This window comes from Leptonychotes weddellii, chromosome 10 (assembly GCF_054177405.1).
Source record: "Leptonychotes weddellii isolate Sample4059 chromosome 10, ASM5417740v2, whole genome shotgun sequence".
Taxonomy (NCBI): Eukaryota; Metazoa; Chordata; class Mammalia; order Carnivora; family Phocidae; genus Leptonychotes; species Leptonychotes weddellii.
In genome coordinates this window covers 43,577,124-43,601,893 of record NC_138378.1, presented here as the reverse complement: position 1 = coordinate 43,601,893, position 24,770 = coordinate 43,577,124, and positions in this window count along the sequence as shown.

Genomic DNA, 24,770 nt, shown 5'->3' with positions numbered 1-24,770 from the left:
TCTTTCCTTTCCATCAGCCTGTCTCTAGATCGCTTATTCTCTCTTCTGCCTCATTGACGCTAGCTGTTAGAGCACCCAATTTAGACTGTATCTCAGCAGCACTTTTAAGTTTGGCCTAATTAGATCTCATTTCTGCCCTTAGAGATTCTCAACTGTCATTTATGCTTTTTTTCAAGCCCAACTATTGAGTTTATAATTGCTATCCTGAATTCCATCTCTGACTTCTTACTTATATCCATATCAATTAGCTCTGTGGCAAAGAATATTGTCTCTGGTTCTTTCTTTTGTCGTGAATTCCTCCTTCTAGTCATTTTGCCCAGAGAAGAATGGGTGAGCAAGTGAGCAAAGTCCAAAATATCTTCCACGACCCAAGACAATACACCCTAGACAAATCCAAAGTAGATGGAAACCACTACAGAAAACAAACAAAACAAAAACAAAATAAAATCAAAAAGGGAGGTGGAAGGGAGACTATAATCTCTCAGGGCAGACAAAGCAGGGTGATCCACTTGTTCCTGAATGAATTTTGGTCTGTGTGTTAGAAGACACTACATTCCAAAATTGCAAAGAAAGCAAAACTTTTATTTATAAATAAAATTGGATAGAGTGAAAAAAAGGACTAAAATGAAGCATATATCTATAAAACGTGGGTGTAAAAAATAGAAATTAAAAAGGGACTTAATGGGGCACCTGGGTGGCTCAATCGTTAAGCGTCTGCCTTTGGCTCAGGTCATGATCCCAGGGTCCTGGGATCGAGCCCGGTGTCAGGCTCCCTGCTCTTCGGGAAGCCTGTTTCTCCATCTCCCACTCCTCCTGCTTGTGTTCCCTCTCTGGCTGTCTCTCTCTGTCAAATAAATAAGATCTTTAAAAAAAAAGTGACTTAAAAACATAAGTTGGTAAAATAAGAAACTAGGTGAAATGGGAAAAAGGTAAAAAAAAAGAAATGGAAAATTTTAGACTGAAAGATAAATGAATCATGATAAAACACCTGGAGCTCAATATATTATTTTCCCCTGGCACTGGAGTTTTATAGTTTTGTGGGATCCATAAAGTTGTAGTCCACCTGTTCTTCCAGTCAGTCTTCTGGGGGAGGGGCCTGCTGTGCTGCTTCTTGGGTGTCTTTGCCTGGGCAGAGTTACACCACTCTTTGCCAGGGGGCTGGACTCAGTATATCTGGTCTTCTGTGGCTTTTGTTCCATGGAAGCTGTCTGCACCTCTTTAGAGGATCAGTATAAAAATGGCCATGCCCAGATCTCCAGCCCAGAGCCGAAAGATTGTGGTCCCCCCCTTCAATAAACCCTCTGGGATAGTCTTCACCTTTTTGTGTGCCAAACTCCAAAGACTCTTGTAGTGGGTGCCCACTGTAATCCTCCCAGAGGGAGTCAGAGGGTCCTGGGTCACCGCCCTTTGTGTGCCTTAGGACAGAGAGCAGTTGCAGGCTCATGCATGTGCCAAGCTCCACTGCTCCTGGGGGATGGCTGGGGGTCTCTCTACTGTCCTTTCTGGGGCCCCCATCCTGAGAGCTGTTGCCCGGTTGTGTGCACAGCCGTTTTGCCCCTCCTGGGAGACGATTAACAGCCTGCGTGTTCCAGTCCTTTTCACGGTGCTCTGGCAGAGAGCAGCCACCCGAACTGCCCTGCTCTCGGTTTATGTGGACTCGAGCTGAGAGTCCCCTCCTGGGCTCACTGACCATAACCAGTTTCCCCGCTTCACTGGTTGAGCCCTCTATCAGTTCAGACACCCCCGTTCATTCTGTGACTCCTGGGATACTGAGACCACAATGACCCCCCTAGAATTCTGCCCTTTTCATCCCCTCAGCCCCTTTCAGAAAAGGATGTCTCTCACTGGAGCAGATTTCTAAAGGTTCCAATTTTGCACTCTGGGGTTATATCATTTTCTGGTAGCCAGCTCATGGAGGCTCCCCCCTTCGATTTATCTTCTGATATCTCCCCACAGATTCACATCTGTGCACCTCCTACCTTGCAAAAAGCAGTCGCTTTTCTACTTGTAGAGTTCCAAATATATTTTCTTACATCTCAGGCTGAATTCATGGGTGTTCAGAATGGTTTGATAGATATCCAGCTAAATTCAATCTTGCCTACACCCTCCCATGTAAATTTATATTTTTGTGATTATTTCATTAACCTTTGTCTGCCTCACCAAGTGCTGTGGAAAATGGCTACATTTGGACTTTCTCCGGTTCTTCAAAGGGGCTTTGTTTGGAGGTTCCTGCATAATAATTTGGGCCAGGGATTGAAACGCAGAGGCAGGAGGTTGAATTAGGATTTAAATTTTTCTCAACTCAGACACCATCTCTAGGGCATCAACTCTTTCCCATAGAATCCTTGGGGCAGGAAGACTTGAGAAAGAAAGGGAGGAGAGCTTTTTGTTCTGGAGTCCAGGCAATTTTTCTCAGGGAGGGGCCTTGGGAAGGTCTCAGGTGGTCCAGGATCTCTCTCCCCCAGGGAACCAACTACATTCCTGTCCCAGATCCGTCACTCATCAGTGTGATGACTCAGGGCCAGTCACTTCATCTCTCTCAATTTCAGTGCCCTCTACTATAAAATATGGGGTATAGCCCCTGCTTTGCCTCCACCCCAACAGGGCTGCTGTGGGGATAATAGGAGACAATAATACACATTCTCCATAACTGTGAAGAATCACTCCCATGTAAAGGCTGAAGAGTAAGCTTCCATCCTCCCTTGCTGTAGAATCATCCAATTCCCCTCTGGATTCAACTACTACCAGGTGTCTACCTTATTCCTGTAGACATCCAATAATTGAACACTTTAGAGCAATTATGAAGCACCAGTCCTTTACTTCTTTTAACGCTTTACTCATAGTAAATCACTTTTGGCCTCAAAACAGAACACTAATCAGTAGGCTATACTAACATTTCTATATCTCAGAACAGTGAACTGAAGCACAGAGGGCTCTCCATAACTCTCAGGTATGTATAGCTTCTAAATGGGATTTGAGGCCAGGCCATCAGGTGTGGTCACTGTGCTTTGTTGCATTTCTTATAATGTCTCAACTAAATAAAAGTATTTGCCCACAAAACTTGTCTTTGGGTGTTTTTTAAGAGCACCCCAAACTACAACATCTTCTGAAGTCCAACTTTGATTCAAGAGGCTCTGCTGGGCAACTGGTGAATAAGGGGAGCAGACGGTTGAACTATGAGTAAATGATCACTAATTTCCCTGTGATCTTCTGCCAGCAAGACGCCAATAGTTCTACTGTAATGCACTTCCCAGGATCTTGCATTAAGATGTAAGAAGAAACATCCATCTGAGCTCAAGAATATCAACTTCCAGCCCAATCATCCGTTCAGAAAACTGCTTTTGGCCACACAAGAGGGTGCACCCTATAAACAACCTAGCTGAAGGTACTGTGGAAATTTACTCATTAAGTTGATTCAACAATAATTATTCTATTTTATTCAGTGTCCTATATTTAAGTGAAAACTATAAATATGCTAAGGCACATTTTTCTTTTTTTTTTTTTAAAGATTTTATTTATTTATTTGAGAGAGAGAATGAGAAAGAGAGAGAGCCTGAGAAGGGGGAGGGTCAGAGGGAGAAGCAGACTCCCTGCCGAGCAGGGAGTCCGATGCGGGACTCGATCCCGGGACTCCAGGATCACGACCTGAGCTGAAGGCAGTGGCTTAACCAACTGAGCCACCCAGGCGCCCCAGGCACATTTTTCTTTTATATGTGCAAATTTAAATTTATTACATCAATTGATCATACTAAAACTATAGAAGTCAAAATGTATTTCTAACTCAAAAACTAGATTCACATTTTACAATGAACAATGTCTCTAGGTAGTGTATAAACCTTAGCTGATTTTTGAACAATGACTGATAATAGATCTCTCCCTGAAAGTGTTTCCAGATTTTTAAAAATTAATAGATTTAGAATATGTTTAAATTAACATAAAAGTTGAGCAAATAATACAGAAAGCTCCATTCCCCCCCCATTCCCCTATTAATATCTTATGAGTGTGGCACATTTGTTACAATTAGTAAAACAACATTGATACATTTTATTAATTAAAGTCCATAGTTTTCATTAAGATTCACTCTTTGTGCTTTAACATTTGGGTTTGGACAAGTGCATAATGTCATGTATCATCATTACAGTATCATACAGGAATCTGTACACCAATGTTCATAGCACCCTTACTCACATTAGCCAAAAAAGGGAACAACCCAAAAATCCATCAAGTGATGAATGAATAAATAAAATGTGATACATACACACAATAGACTATTTAGCAATTTTATTTATTTTTTAAAATATTTATTTATTTGACAGAGAGAATGAGACAGCGAGAAAGGGAACACAAGCAGGGGCAGAGGGAGAGGGAGAAGCAGGCTTCCTGCTGATCAGGGAGCCCAATGTGGGGCTCGATCCCAGGACCCTGGGATCATGACCCGAACCAAAGGCAAACGCTTAAAGACTGAGCCACCCAGGTGCCCCTATTTAGCATTTTAAAATATGCTAAAACATGGATGGACCTTGAAAAAATAATATGCTTTCTGTAATAAGGCAGGCACAGAAAGACATATATGTATGAATCCACATATATGAGGTACCTAGAATAGGCAAAATCATAGAGACAGAAAGTAGAGATTACCATGGGATGGAAGCAGGGGAGAAGGTGGATTGTTTTTCATAGGTTTTTCAGAGGTTATGTTGGATATGATGAAAAGGTTTGGGGTATAAATGATAATGATGAGTACACAGCATTGTGAATGTAATTAATGCCATTGAGTGTACACTTACAAATGATTAGAAGGATAAATATTATATACATATATTTCACCACAGTATATATATATATATATACACATATATATATTTCACCACAATAAAAAATAGTATATATATATACAGTATATGTACATATATATTTCACCACAGTAAAAAAAAAGTAAAAAATTCAATAGAAAAGATGATGAATACAGTAGCTGCATATATGAAGACATGGAAGCTGAAATGGTCCTGTAACATGTGAAGCAGTGGGAATTTGACTGGATTTCAAAACAGTCAGGAGGAGTCATGGAACTCTATCACTGAAACATAGCATGCACTTTAGTGTTTGCTCCCTTTTAGATGGACTATTTCACACGAATTAGATTCCACTTAGCTCTAAAGCCAAAAGCTCTGTTTTTCACTTCCTTCCTGCTCCTTTTCTTTGCCTTCATTCATATACCAAGGAGGATGGCCCAGCAACAGCTCACCTTGCCTGTTAACCAATCACATCCATACCTCTTGTCCCATGTTCACATCAGTCAGAGCTCTCTGAGTAATTTCTGAGCAGCACAATCAGTGTCCTGACAGTTACCCTATGTCCCTCTGATTCCCTGGAGTGTCCATTGGAGGACCTTCCCAGTGACAGTGCAGGCCCCATCTCTCCCCAAGTTAAGCTTGACTTTGTCTGAAATAGAAACGTTGCTTCATTTCTTTGCTTTTCAAACTAATGCAGACATGAAAATCTGACAATATACATCAGTGACGGTAGATGCAATTTCCTTGGTTAGGGAAGGTTTAGTGGAAGTCTATTACCAACTGAGAGCTGATACAAAAAGGTAATAAAAAATGACAGCATCAGTTATAAACTGTACGGTAGTAAGGATTTTTTCCAGTAGAAAATGTTCCTCCTTGGAAAAAAAGTTTTGTATTTGCTGAGCAAAATGGACATGAGAGATCTTCCATGAAAAGCTCATGCATTTTTCCACACATGTCCTGTATATTTTGTTTTGGGGCCACTGATTCAACCACTGGTTCCCATCAGGTTTCTTAAAGAGAACAAAAGACCTGTACCAACAGTGTTTAGGGTGATGCCATCCTCATAGTGTTTGGGTTTTTTTTTTATTGCAGATTAATTCAACAGGAAATAAAAGCATTCCTTTTTAAAAAAAAAAAAGCATTCCTTTTTTTTAAATAACCATTCACTGAGAAATAATCTAGGTGATGAAGGAGGTGGGGCTTTTTTGTCTGCTTTGGTCTGGAGAGCCACCCTGATTCTGGGTTCTTGCTAAGAATGAGGGTTGAATCTAGTAGTGGGAGAAACCAACTGTCCAGTAAAGACTATGGACCATGTATGACAGGTCATTTAGGTTGTATGCTTTGTGTGTGAGGGCTAAGGGTTGTCTATGTGGTGTAAATGTGAATGTGAGTGTGTTGAGTATGTGTGTTTCTTCAGGAACTATTTCCCACTTACACAGAACAATGCAAGTATCAACTTTCCAAAAAAAATCTCATCACCACTGCACACTTCACGTAAAATACTAAATTCCTCCATCACCACAGCTGTGCCTGGAAGTTTGTTTAATATTCCCTTCCTCAGATAGAGATGGAGCAGAAATGAATGTCCCAAGGTCTTGACCTCCCAAGTAGAAAAGCCAAAATGTGGACCTAGGCCTGGATCCCTGTTGTTGATGCTCTGAGCTACTAATCTGCACTTATCACTCAGCCACAGGATCATTAGTCACAGAGCAGGGGAGTTTCAGCATCCGTGCACACTCCCAAAAGTACTAAAGTGTACACATGTCCCAAACACTGACAACATTATAAGGTGGCCTCAATGGTCACATAACCCAGGACAACTATAGGTGTATTTAACAGCCAACTCTGGAATAGTCATTAGTGTGAAACCCACATAGAAAGTCCACATGCTCCTGGTCAGTCCACAGATTCTGAGGTAGGAAGCCCCACATAGGACAGTGCAAGCCAACATCAGTCATAGCTGAGGTCATTGCTTACACATGGCCCAGAGCAGATAAGAATCAAGAAGATTATTTAATGTAATTGATGCCATTACCATACCATGAGAAATGCTCAAATCCTGTAAGAACATACCCAAAGTACAGTGGCAAATAGGAACTCAAAGTAAAACTTGGCTTTTAGCTTGGTGCCCATCACCCTTGTTGCAAATCTCCTAAACAGCTGGGTTAGAGAGTGTCAGTGTTCACTCCATGCCCCCTTTACTTTCCCCATTGTGTAGTCTTGGCACCCTTGTCAAAGATCACTTATCTATGTATCTGTGAGTTTATTTGGGGCCTCTCTGTTCTGTTCCACTGGTCTATCTGCCTGTTTTTATGCTGGTACCATTCTGTTTGATTACTGTAGCTTTGTAATATGCTTTAAAGTCAGGAAGTGTGGAGACTCCATCTTTGTTCTTCGTTCTCAAAATTGTTTTAGTTATTTGAGGTCCTTTGTGGTTCCATATATATTTTAGAATTTTTTCTGTTTCTATACAGTGACATTGGGATTTCTGTAGGTCACTTCCTCTAGGGCCTGGTTGTTGACCTTACTTTTTAGTGTCCCAGAGCCTCAGGTAGTGCCTGGCATGTGTGCATGAGCCCAGAAATACCTACACATGATCAGATCAGGCCAGCAAACTACTTTGTTACTTCTTTTTCATCTTTGGATTCTAGAACTGTGCTATCCAGGGTGTAGCCTCTAGTCACATGTGTCTGCTTATAATTAATTTTATTCCATCATTCAGTGAATTAAAATAACATCACATTGCTCAGTCACACTAGCCACATTTCAAATGTGCCATAATAATTTGAATCTCAGGTGGTTTGTTTGGAGGTAAGAGCCATAATGTGCCTGTAGAACTGAGAGTGCAAAGGGTGATTCATTCAGCATCTCTGTCTCATTTGAAGGTTTGCAACTGTGATCAATTCTTGAAGGGCTCTGACTCCACCAAGTCCAGCGAAATTCTGAGAACCCACAGGAAATATCAGGTTGATGCTGTATGACCCACACAACCTCAACTAGAGGAGGAGGAAAGGGTGAGCCCCTCTCTCTAATAATCTGATTGCTGATGTTTGTGTTTCTATAGATTTGCTTGTGGAGAGCATTCAAGATTCCAGTAGTGAGGAGGATGACTCTCCGGGTAGGGAACAACACTCAGGTAGGAAGCAATGCAAGAGGGTTCCTGGTACAATTAGGTTGCACCTGCTGCTCTGGAGACTGAGGAAGGTGGATAAGAAATCAGAAAGGAAAGGGAAATATATGTACAAGTTTAACTTGTTCATTTCATATTTTAATGACATATTAGTAAGAGGAATTGAGTCCATAGGTATTGAGTGTGCTGTGTTTGTAATCATCAGTTTTGCTTTTCTATTTAAAAATTCTTTCCCGTGAAACCTGTACTTCCTTGTCTTTCCCACTGCCAGATGTCAAAGCTTAGGTTCTGTTTCATTAGCACCTCTTGGGATTTTGGTATCTTTCTTGTTATTGACCTATGATGGATGTAATCTGGTGAGACACAATGGCTCTCTCACAGCACTTGAATCTGGATATGAAGTTCTTCTAGTATAAGCCAGGAGGTAGATGAGAGGTCAACTCTCTCCTTTTTAATTTATAGGACTAGTAACATTATGTTCCTGTCCCATTTGCTCCTCCTTAAACTTGCAGAGCTGGACAAGTTAAAGAATATTTCCTCTGGAATTACTGCATACGTTCCAATGTCCTTTAGCTCATCCCAGCCTCCATACCTCACTCAAGTCTGACCTGTGAATGTGCTTCCATCTGAGAGAGGCCCATGTGCAGCTGCCCTGGAGACCCTCCATGGCCAGCAGGGATTCTAGAGGACTGTATGAGGGGCTGCTGGGTCTGCTTCACACACTCGCTCTTACAGCCCTGCTGACCTGGTCACCTGGCATTAACCAGGCACAGGACAGAGCCTCTCTCTGGGCAGCAGGGCAGGGAGTCAGTGCTCCTCTCAGAACCCACTGCTTCAGCCACACAGTGCTGGCCCTGCTCCCTACACCCTAGTCATGCCCACCCCATGACCTTTCTTCAAGCCTGCCCAAGGCCCACCCTCCCAGTCCTTCCAAGGTTCAGGGCAAACCCTGGCATGTACTGTGTGTTTATGTTGCCACACCTGCTGTAGAGCCCCTGTTGCCCCACTTACAGACTAAGGGAATTTGGACAAGTTAGCTGACTTCTAATGTCATGTTCATGCTCTCTAAGGGGCTAGGAAACCTATGGGGTTTTTTGAGAATTAATGATCTTCAATCAGGAGGACAGGACAGATAGTATGTGGAACTGGTTGCCATTCTCTCCCACAGGGCCCAACAAAACCCCAGTCCCATGACAGGTGCCTGCTGGATGGATTGGTTAATTGATCAACTGATTGATGAGGGAGAATGGCAGTATACCCATGATCATTCTTCCAGTGTTCCCATATTTTAAAACAATATGGCTGGTAGAGGTTGACAAGGAGAAGGACAATGAACACTAAGGAAGAGAAGAGGAAGGGGAGTACTGAGTCATGAGTACTGAGGAAGGCAACATCACACACAGAAATGCATGCAGATAGTGACTGCCTTCTTGTAAGGACAAGATGACACAGGAGTTCATTCCTGGCCACAGTTATGAAATTTGGAGGCTGGAAAAAATACATTGGAGATCACAGAGACCCACTCCCTCATTGCAGAGGTGAAGACGGAATCCCCCAGGTCAGCCTTTTTCCTGCCAGGAGCAGTGGGTCCAAGTTCTCACCTCAACCCCGACTGTGCCCATCCTTTCCCAAGGCTTCCTCCTCCCCACTCCTACAATTATCCATGCACAGGATTACTTCATGGATTTTGAGGACTACAATGCAGGGAGCAAAACTGTGCATGCAGTTTATTTCCTCTTTAATCTCTTTTCACTTTCTGTTTTTGCTGTCCATAAGCTCCTCTTTGTAGCTCTTCCTCATTCCCTCTTTTTATAATGCTCATCCTGTAGGATGTGGTCTCATCCAGGCACTGAAGTTCCTTGGATCAATGTCTATAAAACCTCCCTGCAGCCTACCTCATCCACTTTTTTAATAAAGATTTTATTTATTTATTTGACAGAGAGAGACACAGCGAGAGAGGAAACACAAGCAGGGGGAGTGGGAGAGGGAGAAGCAGGCTTCCCTCGGAGCAGAGAGCCCAATGCGGGGCTCGATCCCAGGACCCTGGGATCATGACCTGAGCCGAAGGCAGATGCTTAACCAACTGAGCCACCCAGGTGCACCATCCTCATCCACTTTTTTAGTGTTGCTCTGACCCCTGAACCTGGGTCTGCACCATTGGTGAGCAGCCCTGAATGGCCCCAGCGGGGAGCTGGGCTGGGAGTCAGAAAGGAGTCAGAAGGGTCCCTGATGGAGGGGCCCCAGGAATTCTGGATCTGCTCTCAGCATCCTCCACTTAATGGTTACCTGCCCTAGGTGGCTCTAGTTATGCCTGATTCTTCTCTTCCTTTCAGCTGTCAACAAATTCTTTTGAAATGGACTCAGAAGAAGGAAAAGACAAAGCAAATTGGGGCAAAGAAGAACAGGAAGAGGAAATGTGAATGCAGGGTGCTTGGGATGAAAATGGTAAAGCAAACATGTGCACATGTTCTCCATTGCTTCCCTAACTTACTTGGTGGCACTTTAGGAAAACCAACCAAAAACTGGGGTCATGGCTAATGCATGTGATCACAAAAGTGGAGACAGGATGATGGTAATAGTCCATGCAGGCAAGTTAACTACTGTCCAAGGATGTTGCCACACTATTTTTGAGCTAATTATGTGTAATCATTGTGCCTGGGCTATACATGGAGTAGATGATTTCACTCTTTTATGCTAATAAATTAGGTATTATTCTTAACTCCTAAAGGAGGCTGCCAGGGTCCTGGAGATGTTCCGTATGTTGAATTGGTGTTGGCAAGAGAAGCATTTATATTACAGGAAACCATAAAGCTAGACACTTATGATTTGGGGATTTACAATATGTAAAATAAACACCAATTAAAAAACAAGAAATGTAAAAATATTTTTTTCTACAAAGCAAACTTCAGGCACAGATGGTTTCGCCTAATTTCTACGAAGTATTTTAGAAATGAAGCCATTCTCCTACATCCTCTTCCAGAGAACATATACAAAGGGAAGACACCTATACTGCTTTCATCAGATCAGGAGAATTTTGACGCCACCTAGCAATAGACATCACAATAAAGGGAAATCACAAGTTAATTCTTCTGAATGTAGATGTCAAGATCCAAAACCAAACATTAGCGGTCTATAAATCCAGAGATTTTTATAAAGGAATGAAACTGGGATTTCATGGAGTGATTTCCATTAGGTTGATGCGAACAGGATTACTGGGTGTTTGGGTGCTTCCTGGGACAGTGGTGAGAAGGGACAGTGCCATTGGGTTGGTGGAATGAACATTTGGTGACAGAGGGACCCTCTCCCTGCCACTTCAGGGTCTAGAGAAGGGTGAGGAGTCTATAGAGACTTCATAGTTTGGGGAGTAGGAAAGTGCACACTCAGAGCCAGTGTAGGCTTTGCCCGCTCTCGACCAGGCCTTAGCTCAGGCTGCTCAGACTATTGCTCAGATCAGTGATCAGAAGACAGTGGAGGACACACCAGCTTCATCCATTAAATCAGCAAAGCACCAGCCCTTCAGGTCACTTTCCTCATTAATTAGTGGTTCATCTAGGGTTGTTCCTTGAAGGCCAAGCTGATTCATTAGAGAGGAGGCATTATGTGCAAGTTGGTTTGAAAAAGCCTGGGCTCTGGGCCACAAAGGAGTCAAGCAGACCACTGGTCAGACCCTCGGTCTGCGTTGAGGCAGCTGATGTGTGACGATGTGGGAGGAGGGATTTTCCCCCTGACCTGTTAAGGGACTTCCTTTCAGGAAAATGTCACAGCTTTCGAGTCAGAGATTGAAATGTTTGGGTGGAGGCTGGGTCAGGCATGTGCCCTTCTCTTGGCTCAGGCACCTTCTGTGTCCTGGCAGCAACTTTGGGGCAGGAAAATTTGGGGAATGGAGGGAGGGTAGCCCTTGGTTCAGAAGTCCAGCACATGATCTGGAGGACTCAGCATAGGGAGGGGTTTGTTCAGGGATCTCTGTCCCCAGGGAAACAACTACTTTCCTATCTCAGGTCTGTCATCAGCCTGTAACTCCAGGCAAGTCATTTAAAATCTCTACAATTTAGAGCCATGAACCACAAAACAGGGGCCGCAGGGCAGGGCAGAGCCATGGGGATGATGGGGGATGACAGGAGATGATGACATATTCTCCATAAGCTATAAAGCATCATGCCCATGTGAAGGCTGAAAGGTCAGCTTGCACCCTCCCCCATCCTGTATCCATTCAAGTTGCCTCTCTGGAGGCAGCCACTCCTATATTTCTTGCTTATTCTTGCAGACATTTAATATTGGAATACTTATATAGCATTTATGAAGTACCAGTCATTTTCTTCAGGTGCTATCTGGATTGTCTTATATTAGGCTTCATAAGGGAATACTAGTAAGTAGGCTTCATGCCACAGAACAGGGAACCAAGGACAAAGGGGTTAAGTAACTTTCCCAGGTACATGTGCTTCTAGTATGATTTGATACCAGCCACCAGACACCAGCTCCCATGCTCTCTCTCGGTCCCATGCTGTGCTGCCTTTCTATATTGTCTCATCCTAATAAAGTCACAACCCCATGCAGTGAATGTGCTGGGGATGTTAGGTACACATTAGATTGTAATACCCCTCCCTCTTTGCTAACAGAACAGAAGTGTGGCTTAGGAATGAATGAATGTACTCCCAGCTGTATATCAACAGTTTTATTTTCAAGGATCGTGGCTCAGGTTATAAAAAGAAAAAGATCATAAGGGATTCAAACATGGGATTCACAATATAACTATCTGTGTTTAAGAAAATCTGCTTACTGTCCACTGTTCAGCTAGCTGTGCCCACAGTGGTTCAGCCACATGGAAATGGGCATTGGACCAAACAACATGGTAGAGCCACAAATATCACCCCCACTAATTACTCCATCGAAAGTACCATGGGAATAAAATCAGTAATTAGATTAAAGAAGAATGACTGTAGTTTGTACAAAAGACACTGGATGTTGGAAAGGAAGGAATGAGCAGGGAAGGTGCATACTCAAGAGCCAGTGCAGCTACTTCTTGCTCTCGGCCATGCCTTCCTTAGTGGCTGCTCAGATGGTGGGTCAGATCTTTAGTCAGGGAGACACTAGGGGCTTGTAGACTTCATGCACTAAGCCACAAAAGTGCCAGCCTGGCAGACCCCTTTCCTAGTTAATTAACTGCTCATCATCCATGTTTGGTCAGTTGAAGACGAAGCTAGTTCTTTGGGCAACTGTTATGTGGGCAGTTGGTTTGGAATGTCCTGGGTTCTGAGCCAGTTGGGAGTCAAGCAGACTACTGGTCATTCAGGGCAATCACCTGACCACCAGGAAGTCTCACTGAAACACAGCAGATAGAATCAAGTGCTGGGGGCAAGTGAGGGGAGATGGAGACATGTTCAGATGCCCCCAACCCATCAGGGGTTCTTCATTTGGAGGAAAGATATTGTATTTTGAGTCAGGGATTGAAACATAGAGCCAGGAGTTGGGTCAGGATTTGAGCCATTCTCTTGGTCCAGGCACCTCCTTGGGGCACCAGCTGTCTCCCTACAGAAACCTTGGGGCAAGAGGATATGGGCAAGGGAGTGAGGTAAGGGCTTGATTCAGATGTCCAGGACATGATCTCATATTCAGGTGATCAGGGATCTCTATCCCCAGGGAACCATCTGTATCCCCTGCCTCAGAACCATCATTCATCAGTACTGCAACTCTGAGCAAGTCACTTAATCTCTCTAAATTTCAGTACCCTTTACCATGAAATATGGATCTCAGCCCCTACTTTGCCCACCCTTGTGAGCATCACAAGAAATGACAGATTCTATTCATTATTGGAAGTTGAATACTGAAGTCTCCAATTGTTATTGTTGAGGGGTCTGTTTCTCTTTTCAATTCTGTCAGTTTGTTTTATGTATTTTGGAGCTCTGTTAAGTGTAAAATGTTTGTAATCTCCTTAAAGGATGGGCCCTTTTGTCACTATAAAATGTCCTTATTTTTTTCTAGAAGAAAACTGTCATAAAAGTTTGTCTTGGGGTGCCTGGGTGGCTCAGTCGTTAAGCGTCTGCCTTCGGCTCAGGTCATGATCCCAGGGTCCTGGGATCGAGCCCCGCATTGGGCTCCCTGCTTTGCAGGAAGCCTGCTTCTCCCTCTCCCACTCCCCCTGCTTGTGTTCCCTCTCTTGCTGAGTCTCTCTCTGTCAAATAAAATAAAAAATTTTTTTAAAGTTTGTCTTATGTTATCAAAGCCAGTCTAGTTCTCTTTTGGATACTACTTGCTTAGTATTTATTTTCCTTTTATTTTCAGCCTGTGTCTTAGACTTAAAGTGTTACTCCCTTATAGATAGCATATAGAGATCATAGGATTCGTTTTTTTAATCCATTCTGCCAATATCTGCCTCTGAATTGGAGTATATAATCCATGAACATTTAATTACTAATCAGGTAACATTGATATCTATCATTTTTCCTTTTTTTTTGGCTGTATATGTCATATCTTTTCTAATATTCCCCCATTACCGGTTTTGTTATTTTCTAGTGTACCAAATTCCCATGTTGCTTTTTTTGCTATATATTCTGGGTTATATTCTTAGTAGCTTCCCTCAGATTATAACTAACACCTTAAATTATAACATTCTAATTGGATTAATACCAGATTAATTTTTGTGGCATATAGAAACTACTTTCATGTAGATCCGATGCACACCCTCTCCTTATTGCAATTGTCATACAAATTACACCTTTATACATGTGTGCTCATCAACATATTTATAATATTTACTTCATGTGGTGTTCTTTTAAATCAGGAGAAAATAGTACATTGTTTACCTTTATATTATACAAATTTTATGTACTTATATATTTTTATTTAAATTCAATTAGCCAACAAATACATACTTATATATTTATACTTTCTTGTGTATTAGCCTATGCAACTCTTTATTTCTTCATGTAGAATTAAGTTACTCTTTTGTCTTTTCATTTCAGCTTGAAGGACTCTACTTAGTATTTCTTTGTAGGGCTGATGGAAGCAGTGGGTTCTCTCAAAATTTATCTGGGAATGTCTCAGTGTCTCCTTCATTACTGAAAGACATCTCTGCTAGATACAGAGCACTTGGTTGACAATTTTTGTCTTTCGGCACTTTTCATGTCATCCCACTGCCTTCTGGCCTCTGGTTTCTGAAGAAAATTAGCCATTAAACTGAGGAGCCTTTGTAAATGATTAGTCACTTCTCTCTAGTTGCTTCCATGAGTTTCTTTTTGTCTTTGGCCTTGAACAATTTTATTACAAGGTGGGTTTATCCTGGTTGGACTTCATTGAACTTCTTGAATATTTTTATTAATGCTTCTCATGAAAATCGGTGAGATTTTGGCTATTATTACTTCACATATTCTCATGTCCCTTTCTTTTATTTTATTTTTTATTTTACTTATTTTATATTACATTCCCTGTCTTTTATTTTTCTGGGGACTCTTCTTTGTGCATATGTTGGTATGCTTGGTAGTATTATATAGGTCTCTGAGGCTCTGCTAATTTTTTCCCCTGTCCTAATTTTTTAACTCACTGTTCATCAGACTGGATCTCTATTGATCTATCTTCAAATTTGCTGGTTTTGTATTTTTCTTGCTCAAATCTGTTGTTTAGCCTTTGTGTCTCCCAAAATTATACATTAAAGTTGTAGCCCACAGTACCTGTGAAAGTATCCTTATTTGGAAATAAGGTCTTTGCAGATATAGTCAAGATAAGGTTATACTGGATTAGGGTGTGCCCTAATCGAATGGCTGCTGTCCTTATAGAGCAAGGAGGTTTGGATACACAGACACAGAGGGGAGAAAGCCATGTGATGACAGAGGCAGGGTTTAGAATGATGTAGATGCAACCCAGGGAAAGCCATGAGTTTCCAGAAAATACCAAAAGCTAGAAAGAGGCAAGGAAGGATAATTCTCTAGCTCTTTCAATAGGGAGCAGAGTCTAGCTTATAGCTTGACTTAAGACTTCCAGCCTTCAGAAGTGTGAAAGAGTAAATTTCTATTGTTTTAGGCCATGTAGTATGTAGTGATTTCTTACAGCAGCCCTAGGAAATGAATACAAGCCCCTTTAGTGACATTTTCAGTTGTTACTATAATTTTCAGCCCCAGAATATCCATTTGGTTCTCTTTTATAATTCATACCTTTTTTTTTATTGTTATTCTCTACTTGGAGAGATATAGTCTCATACTATCTTTTAATTCTTTAACTATCATTTCCCTTAATTCCTTGAATATACTTAAAAGAGCTGATACAAAGTATCTGTCTAATAAGTCCAATGTCTGGACTTTGCTTAGGGACAGTGCCTATTCATTGCTTTTTTCTCCTTGTATATCAGCTTATGTTAGGGGACAGCCCAAGAGCACTTTCAACATCTGTCTCTCTAGAAAGACTAACTGAACTCAGTATATAAGCCATACTGATTGCTATGATTTATTACAGTGAAAGCACACTAAGCAGAATAAGCTAAGGGAAAGGTACCTGGGAGGTCCAGAGAAAACCAGGCACAAGCTTTCAAGAATTCTGCTCCAGTGGAGTCACAAAGGTATACTTCATTCCTCCAGCAATAAAGTGTGAAACATCTTCTAGGGAAGCTCATTAGAGACTGTGTACCCAGAGGTTTTTAGTGGGAACTGGTCATTTAGGCACCCTCTGCCCAGCACATACCTGAATTTCAGAATTCCATCAACAAAGATATGTTCTGCATAAACCATAGGGTTTGCACAAACAGTTTAGGCACAGCAAGCCACCCTTACCAGAGAATGGTGGGGACTCTCCTGATTCCAAGTTCCCAGACTTCAGACAAGGGTCAGGCTAACAAGCAGGCCTGTCATAGGAAAGCATGCTCGGTCATGGTATGCCAACTTTTTCTGCACAGACTTCTGGTTTCCCTGCAGATCTCTTGTTATTGGGGCAGGGGGCTGTAAATTGGTTATTTAAAATAATATCATATGGCAACTCTAGAAATCTGATTCTCACTCTTCCCTAGGATTTGTTGGCTTTGCTATTTTTTGTCATTGCTTTCTCATTAGTGATTTTAATTAACTAACTCTCCCAAGTCTGTATTCTTTGTCATGTGTGACCACTGTAGTCCCTGCTCAGCTATATGGTGTCAACTATTGACTGGATAGAGATATCATTAACAGTCTGGAACTGAGAAGTCATTCAGTCTTTGTCAAAGGGCTTTGTGAGCATGTTGAATCATATCTTCAACATTCAGCTGGCAGCTGGAAACTCTGCCATAACCTTCACTTCCTGCTTGTGCAGAACATTCAGGTCAGGCAGAAGGGAGAGCTTAGGGCCTTCTAGGGTCTTTCCTGAGTATGCTCACAGTGTTCTAGATTCCTAGGAATAAGTAAGAGCTTTTCAAATCCCCTTATGGAACTCTCATTTCTTGGTCCTCCTTGTAAGCTTTCTATTACTCTATTATTTGCTCCAACTAGTATCTGTCACTTTAACCAACCACAAGTTAAACAACTGCCTATAATTGCTTTTGTGACAATTATGCTGGGAAAAGGCTTTTTGTTCTGGGCAAGCTCCAAGTGAGATTAAATACAAACAGTAGAACAAGTAGGGTCTTGCAGACATCCCTCAGATAGATCCATTAGTGATAATTCTCTAAAAATGAGGTTTTTTTGTTTTGTTTTTTTTTAAAGATTTTATTTATTTATTTATTTGACAGAGAGAGACACAGCGAGAGAGGGAACACAAGCAGGGGGAGTGGGAGAGGGAGAAGCAGGCTCCCCGCAGAGCGGGGAGCCCGATGCAGGACTCGATCCCAGGACCCTGGGATCATGACCTGAACCGAAGGCAGTCGCTTAACCAACTGAGCCACCCAGGCGCCCTAAAAATGAGGTTTTGAGGGAGCTCCAGACCCATTCTGCTCTCTCCAGTGGCTGCCACGTTGCTGACTTTCACTGTGAACATGGGCTTTAGTTTTCTGAACTACTCTGGAGCCACCGGGCAGGGGATGGGACTAGGGCATGTTAAAACAGCACAAAACTCATGGTTCTGAGAGTCACCTGTTTTTTCTTTTTTTTTCTCCCTCTCCCACCAGTATCAACATTCCCTCTATTGCTGCAAGTTTGAATTTATTTCCAGAGTTCTTAAGATGTTGATGGCAATTTTTGCCAGTTTCCTCATTGAATTTTTTGAGGAGAGAATTTTTGGAGGTCTTTAAGCTGCCATTTGCACTAAAGTCACTCACCACATCATATTCTTTTGAATATCCTCAAGCCATGGTCCATGACTAATTATCCTCAGGTGTTTGCAGGAATCACAGTTCAATGTAAACTGTGTCTCAGAAGAGGCTCCTCATGCAGTTGTGTGCACACATGAAATTCAACTTCAAAATAGAGTGTCACTAAAAGGAATTAAATTTAAAAAATAAAATAAAGGAGTTTTCTTAAAATTATATACTGAATAATATGACTTGGCACCTCTGGATAATATTGTACATACCCTACAGTTGAATTTAGGTCATTAGACAGGGTTTTGTTGTGTTTTATTCTTCCTCCAACTTAAAAAAATTAAGGCTTATCATATGCACAATTTTATAATGGTAGAGTTTGGATATTTAATTTATGTATGATTTCTTGAACTTGTAAATTTATTTGATGCATATTAGAAATAGAAAGCTATTTGGGAATAAAATCAATTATCTTTGGCCATGTATATTTTATCAAATATTATCTTGATAAGGCTTGTACTCTATGGAAAAAAAACATGAAGATATCCAGAGATTCCAAGATATGGTGTAAAGCTGTGTATCATTGTAAATCCACACTGTATCTTTAAAATACATGTAAAATTGCTCCAAATTGCCCAAGGCCCCTCTAGAGCAGTCAAGAGGATGTAGCTGATTTTTATCATTCTGTTTTCCTGGAGACCATTCCAAACATGTATGTCACACAGATGTGTGTGCAGCAGACGGGTTGGGAAAGACTCAGATTCTCATTGTACCTCAAAGTCACAGTTGGAAGTCTGAGCCTCATGACAGCATTACTGTAGCTTTGAGTTGACTGCACTGAGCTGTGTCTAGGCAGCATGCACATCCTGCAGTTTGCTTGGTTGGTTACAAGTTGTCTGTTGATTGAGAAACAGCTCCAGTCACATTGGCCTCCCATCACCTCCTCCACAAACTTTCCTCATCACCTCCTGATTCCATCTGTATGATGTTCTTTCTGCAGGCATCGCCTCCTCCTCTACCCACTCCAGCCATTACCCAGGCTGTACCCCAAGTTATCCTGAATGCATTCCTCAGATAGGGGCTCAGTCAGCCCCTCTTCCAGAGAACCTCCCAAGATCTCCCTGACTAGAGCTGTGTCCAGGTCATCTGTTTCAGGGATCTCCTATTAGTTGAACTTTTTATTGTATGGTTTTTATTGTGTGGTTATTTTATGTATATCTTCCCAAGAATAATTAGGATCCATGGAGGCAGAGAATGTGAAGTTCTTACCAGTAATCCCGTACATAACTCCTTGCACCTGGTGAACAGGACAGAGATTCTCCAGAGACAGTGCAATGAGGACAACACCCTGCAGTGGGGAGGGTGCAGGATCTGAATCTGCACGGTCTGCTCCATGCCTAGCTCTGCCATTCACACCACATTATGCAGGGCAGGATCAAAAAACATTTCTAGGAGTACATCTCCTCATGTCTAAAACAGGAGTAACAGTAATTCCTCAAGGGGGCATTTGTGAGGAGAGAGGGAAGTAGTATTCATGTAAGATCTTGGGATGTATCTACCATGTCACCATTCACTAAATGTTGGTTGGTGGCCAGCTGACAGCCTAGTCCCACATTACTGGGTCATGTCCTCTGAGCAAATCATGATCACTCAGCAGGCATAAGCCTCTCTGCAGCTCTGAGATCCTTGTCTTGTCACAGCTGTCTCTCTTTATTGTCACAGTCAATCCCAGTCAACCTATATTATGGGCATTATTTTCTCAGTTCTATGTTATGTGCCTGACATTTTTTTCCCTGCCATTTTTTCTTAAAACATGGGTGGCTACAGCTGGCTTTCTCTACTGGAATCTAGGGGATGTGGGATACATAGCAGCACTGTGGTGTCACTACCCTCCTGGCCAGGTTAACTGTACAGTCTCTCAGGGTTTTTCCAAAGACCCCATCCTCAGGGGTCCTCCACATGTCCCAAGCACTTAACGCATTTGTTCATTTAGTCCAAACTTGTAAAATGAGTTTAGTCACCTCTGCATGCAGTCTACCTGTAAAGGAGTTAAGTGACTTGTCCAAATCCAGGCAAAAAAACATGGTTAATCCTATAGTCACGGAAGACATGGGATGAGTCATCAAGACAATATCCTAGGGAAAAGAGCTCACACATGAATCCTTGGAGATCACTTCTTACATCTATCTATTCAATGAACATATCATTCTAAATATTTTCCATTGAATATGACTTTTCACAACTAATTGAAGTAGCATGCATCACCATAATACCAGAAGGAGTTAAGTGCCAGGAACTTCAGAGGATCACAGTTTTGAGGGCAGCATTAGGGAGCTGTTGATACCAGCCTATGCCACACAGTCCAATGACGCACTGCAAGCCCAGTGCAAGACACAGTACCTCTCTGTCCAGGAGACCCCAACACTGAGATTCCCGAGACAGTGTAGACTGTGCCCAGGGCCCTGAAATGGAAAGAGACACAGGAATGGTGAGTCTGAGGTCATGTGATGTCTATAAGATAAGAAGGAAGTGGCAAGGCCTCCCCTGATCCACTCAGCAGATCATCTGAGCAGAGAGTGAGGAGTGGGGAGAAAAGGGAACTAGGCCATGATGAAAAGGCCCTTGGAGCTCTACTTCCTGAGGGGCCTAAAGTCAATTTTACCTACTTGCCCCACTCAAAGGGAGGGCAGGGAAGTCACGCAGATCCTTCCCCTCCCCCTTGATGGCCTCCCACACCTGAGCTCTCAGTCACCCCAGCGGACTGAGAATAAGCAGCTCATGTGCCACAGGGGTCCATGGCAGGGCAGGCCCACAGCTCTCCCTGCTGTGTTAGGGCCAGAGGCACATACAGAAGGGGACCCTGGAGAGAGAGCTGCATGCCCACCCACCTGTCCACTACCCCCTTCCCACAGAGAGGGGTCTCTTCACTGCTCAGGAGCCTTCTCTTAAGACTGCAGCCTCTGCCACAGCCCTGCACTCAGTGAAGTGACCTCCACAGCTTCTTCCTCCATGTAGATCACTGTAGAGGGGGATCCAGAGGGAACCCAACCTCAGAGAGAACTTGTTCCAGATTCAGAACACCAGAAGGACCAAGGACCATGACAGACCAGCCAAGACCAACCCACTTTCCACTGTGGCAGTCAGAGGGTCCCCTTCACCTCATCCTGTGGTTGCTCTCTCTCCATCATCCCTGATCGGGGGACAACATAGGGAGACCCTCAAGGACAGGGAGAAAGAGCTAAGCACATCTTGTGGGTGCTCCACTCTGAGGAATGGGAGGGACCACCCAGCCCTCCTTGGCACACTCTGGTTACCCTCTGCCTGATATTGGACCCAAGGGTTGATTGGGTCTGTTGTTTGGGTGTACACATATAGTATCAGGAAACTGGAGGTAAGCAGAAGTTTCAAGGGAAGAAGAGGGACTCTGCATTTTTTTCCCTGAGCAAAGCTGGTTCCAGTCACTAACATAATAATCCACACCAATACTTCCAGTGCAGGACACAGTGATCTGACCAAAAGCCCCAGAAATTGTGGACAGCTGGGTCAGCAGACCATACCCAGGACCTTAGAAATGGGGGTGCAGCAACCACCCAGTGCCAAGAACCAGAAGAGAAAGGATAACTGTGTGTGACCCTCATGACACTTCTCCAGAACTTAGCAGCAACCCACAAGCAACTTGCCCACAAAATAACAGCAATAACTCTGGACAGTGAGTAGGTACAGGCAGCCAACAGGTTTTATCTCACTTCCCTGTGGGCCTTGAGGTCAATGCAGGCATCAAGCTGCTGTCCCACACTAAGCTGTAATAATCAGCCTCTTCTCCGAGCTGGAGTCCAAAGATCAAGAAGCCTGGCTGCCTGATCTGGAGCCCAGGAATCTCTCTGAGATCCCTGAGAGTCAATTGCAAATCTGTGGGTCAGGAGTTTGGCAACACAGCCCAGGTGTTGCTGCAGCTGAGCTGCTCCCTGGTTGCCAACATTGTTACTCTTCCTAGTGCAAGTAATGGTGGCCATCTATCCTGGGCCCTTGGACACTGAGAGTGGCTGAGTCAACCCCATCTGGACCACAGACCCAGGGACAAGTAGAACAGTGAGGTGGGTGAATGAGGGAGTGGACCAGAGCTGAGTGAGGGGTCCCCTACAAATCTTTCACCCAGAAAAGTTCAACTCTCCTGTGCAGAAAGTGAGAAGCACAATGAGAGGGGCACAGGTCATGTATAGATGCTTAAGAGCTCTGCCCCCTGAGACTCCAGAAAGGGGCAACCCTAAGTCCCTCTTATTCTCTCCCTAGGCACCCATGGGAGGAGGGGCTCCTACATTCATATATGTCCCTGCTCCTTGACATTCAGCCATCTGGCAGAATGATGCCCCCCAAAGATGTCCATGTTCTAATCCTTGGAATCTGCCCACATGTTGCCTTACATGGAGAATGAGAATTAAAGTTGCAGATGGAATTAGGTTGCTAATCAGCTAACACTAAAATCAGGAGATGATCCTGGATTATCCCGTGGTCCCAAGGTCATCACAAGGTCATTAAAAGTAGAAGTGCAGCAGAAGAGTCAACTAGGATAGGGGGTGAGTCAGTCAGCTACTGTTGGCTTTGGAGGTGGGAGGGGAATTTGGCAAGGAGTGCAGATAGCCTCTAGAAGCTGGAAAAAGCCAGGAACCAGATTCTCTCCCAGCACCTCCAAAAAGGAACACCCTGCAGACATGTTTTAGTCCAGTAAAGCCCATGTGAGACTCTAACCTGCAGAAGTGCAAAACACTACATTTATGAGGTTTGAAGGCAATACATTTGTGATAATTGGTTACAGCAATGTGAAACTGATACGGTAATTCCCAAGTCAACAGACTGAAGAAGAAAAATCTTGATCATTTCAATAGATACAGAAAAAGCATTTAGGACAATTCAAAATACATTCAAGATTTAAAAAACTCTCAGCAAAATAAGAATTAAGACTTTGTCAACTTGATGAAGGACACTTACAAACAATTTATAATTAACATAATAGTGATGAAAGATAAAATTATTTCCTCTGAATTCAACATGATACAGGAGTTGGTGACTATCATAACAAATACCAGGGTCATCTATTGATTTCATTTCCTTTGGATGTATACCGAGATATGTGATTACTGGATCATAATCTATTTGTAATTATCTGAGGAAACTCAGTACTGTTTTCCATAATGGCTGTACCATTCTACATTCTCACTAACAGTGTATGAAGTTTCAAATTTCCACTTTCTTACCAACATATATATATATAAGCCAACCTAACAGGTGACATGATATTGTCCTTTGATTTGGATTTCTCTGATGATTAGTGATGCTGAGCTCCTTTTCATATGTCTGTAGGCCATTTGTATTTCTTCATTGGAAAAATGTCTATTGAAATATTTAGCCCATTTTTAAATTGGGTTAAACACTTTGTAAAAAGATTTTATTTATTTGAGAGAGAGAGAGAGAGAAAGCACGAGAGGGGGGAGGGTCAGAGGGAGAAGCAGACTCTCTGCTGAGCAGGGAGCCCAATGTGGGACTTGATCCCGGGACTCCAGGATCATGACCTGAGCTGAAGGCAGATGCTTAGCCAACTGAGCCACCCAGATGCCCCTGGATTAAACACTTATTTTTAATGACTTGTAGCAGTTTCTTATATATGTTGGATATTACCCTCTTTTTATTTTTTAAAGATTTTATTTTTTAGAGAGAGAGTGTGTGTGCAAATGGTGAGAGGGGCAGAGGACGAGGTAGAGAATCTCAAGCAGAATCCGCAGTGAGTGTGGAGCCCAACGTAGGGCTTGATCTCATGACCCTGAGATCAGGACCTGAGCTGAAATAAAGAGTTGGACGTTTAATCAACTGAGCCACCCAGGGCCCCTAGTCTCTTTTCTGATACAAGGTTTGCAATTGGATTCTCCCATTCTATAGATTGCCTTTTCATTCTGTTGATTGTTGAAGAGACTGTCCTTTCCTCATTGTGTACTCTTGGCACCCTCATCAAAGATCATTTATCCATGTATATGTGAATAAATTGGGGGCTCTCTATTCTATTCCATTGCTCTATCTACTGTTTTTTAATTAACATATAGCATGTTTCAGAGGTAGAGTTTAGTGATTCATCAGTTGCATATAATACCCAATGCTCATTATATCAAGTGTCCTCCTTAATGCCCATCCCCAGTTACTCCATCCCCCCGCCCAACTCCCCTTCTGCAACCCTCAGTTTGTTTCCCGGAGTCAAGCGTCTCATACGGTTCGTCTCCCTCTCTGATTTCTTACCCTTCAGTTTTCCCTCCCTTTCCCTATTGTCCTCTGCACTATTCCTTCTGTTCCACATACGAGTGAAACCATATGATAATTCTTTCTCTGATTGACTTGTTTCAATTAGTATAATACCCTTCAGTTTTGTTTCTTAAATTCCACTATGAGTGAAATCATATGATATTTATCTTTCTCTGACTTATTTCACTTAGCATAATAACCTCTAGTTCCATCCATGTCGTTACAAATAGCAAGATTTCATTCTTTTGGATGGCTGAATAGTATTCCACTGTATTTATATACCACATCTTCTATATCCATTCATCTGTTGATGGACATTTGGGCTCTCTCCATAGTTTGGCTATACTGTGGACATTGCTGCTATAAACATTGG